We start from the raw sequence: 2,374 nt of genomic DNA, 5'->3' as shown, positions 1-2,374 counted from the left end.
AAAAATGTCTGTCTGTTTGTCTGTCTGTCTTAATGGTCTAGTACGCTAGTTCAGTCTATGTGATATGTATATATTGCACTTAAAAACGCTTTAGAATATAAAAGTACTTAGATAGTTTGCTACAAAGTTATGCTATAAATCGAACGCCTCTTGAAGAAAGGTATTATTTTATTTATTATACTACTGTGATGTAAGATAAAATCCATTTATGTGTTTGTGAAATGACAAATATCAATTCAATTAAGGAAACTCATTTTCGGATGAAATGCTCATGGGGAATTATTTTGTTTTCGTGTTTTTTCCTTTAAAAATGGAAGCCAGGGTGCGCGGGGACAATTAACATTGGAATTGAACAGTGATGCCAAAACATAACGTTACTGTATCGCATGAATGCAGTGAATGCTCAAGGAAGCGCACATGCCAACAACGTCTATTTCAACTTAATTTTGTAATGCTAAACTAAAACCATTAATATGGAGCGTATACGCCGAAGAATCAGTTATAAAGAAAGGTAATGCAGGCTTGAAGGGGTGGGTTAAGATTGTGTCCAATGGCTTATTAAGATATATCCATTCGTGAATGAAACTGCCAAAACACAGGTAAGATCTCTCCTCTCCTAAAACGTGTTGTCAATGTGTTCTGTTAAACCAATCACATAATGCTCAAAATCTTATCTTTAAATATAAAACATAAGATGTCTGCCAAAAGAATATGTTTGAACTGTGAACGGTTTAATAAATCAACATGCATGTAGACGCTAATTTAACAACATGAATTATATCAAGGAACAATCAAAACGGCATATTGGCACCAGATAACTGAAACATAAGACATCACCTTAACATGTTTACTGAGACGGTGTCTACATAACATCCAGTAGAAAGCGATAATGGCTACTTATATGAATATAAAAGATTTTATACATTTGGAAGCAAGAGGTGTTGACTTCACTGAGATATGAAACAGTCTAACTAATTGACATTAAAACAAGTTATTACAACATTATATTCATCACTCTCAATAGCACAATGTTGTGCGAAATTATGGTAGATATAATCATAGACAAGGCCTCTCGACCTCTCTCTGTAGTTTTATTGTATCAAATTTACTGCCGTTTTAATATACGTACATATATCAAACCTTTCGGGCTTAAGTATTTGTTACGCCATAATAAATCTCCTCCGAGTACGAGCGAAACTATTACATTCAGATGATTACAAGATGTGTTGGTAAACGTTGCTAAATAAAAAGAAGCAATATCAAGAATGAATATTTCTAATATACATTCACTGGGATTCTTTTTAATTGTGCGTGTTAGTATGCGTGTAACTTTGTGTCTTAAAACAAGGTACATACTCGAGATAGCCGAAGGTGACGAAGATGAAGTGAAGCAAGAGCTGGCGAATTTAGAGTTTTTATATTTTATTCAAGGTAATGAATAGTTATAACAGTAATAGTAATAATAATAGTTATAGTAATAGTAATAGTAATAGAAACAGTAATAGTAATAGTAACAGTAACAGTAATAGTAACAGTAATAGTAATAGTAACAGTAATAGTAATAGTAACAGTAATAGTAATAGTAATAGTAACAGTAATAGTAATAGTAACAGTAATAGTAATAGTAATAGTTATAGTAACAGTAATAGTAATAGTAACAGTAATAGTAATAGTAACAGTAATAGTAATAGTTATAGTAACAGTAATAGTAATAGTTATAGTAACAGTAATAGTAATAGTAACAGTAACAGTAATAGTAACAGTAATAGTTATAGTAATAGTAATAGTAATAGTAACAGTAATAGTAATAGTAACAGTAATAGTAATAGTAACAGTAATAGTTATAGTAACAGTAATAGTAATAGTAACAGTAATAGTAATAGTAACAGTAATAGTAATAGTAATAGTAATAGTTATAGTAATAATAATAGTAATAGTTATAGTAACAGTAATAGTAATAATTATAATGATAATGATAATAATAATAAATAAGGTATATTAATGTTTTCGCTCTTTGCATTTCTTTAGATAACTGATGAATTCTATGTTTTCGAGTCAAATGAATCGCATCCTGAAGCCGCTCTCGCCGACACTTTAGGCATTGCGACAAAAGGAAAAGTACGTGTGTTCCTAGATAAAGTTTGTGAGATAAGTGTTAATACGCGTTCATTAAAGTAATAGCTTATGGCATCTTATTTGAAAACAGTTCACGCAGGCTTTTTGAAATTTCATTCTACCTAGCCGAAATGCTTGTCGAGAATATATCGCGTAAGTCTTTGTTAAAGACTTTAGTTTTACATGACTTTGTAAACGTCTTTAAAATTGCCTCAAGCTGGCAGTTTCTTCATTGAAATATATCTTAGAAGTCGACACG

This window comes from Mya arenaria, chromosome 5, assembly GCF_026914265.1.
Source record: "Mya arenaria isolate MELC-2E11 chromosome 5, ASM2691426v1".
NCBI lineage: Eukaryota > Metazoa > Mollusca > Bivalvia > Myida > Myidae > Mya > Mya arenaria.
The sequence above is the reverse complement of the archived record's forward strand: the minus strand, read 5'-3'. Positions refer to the sequence as shown.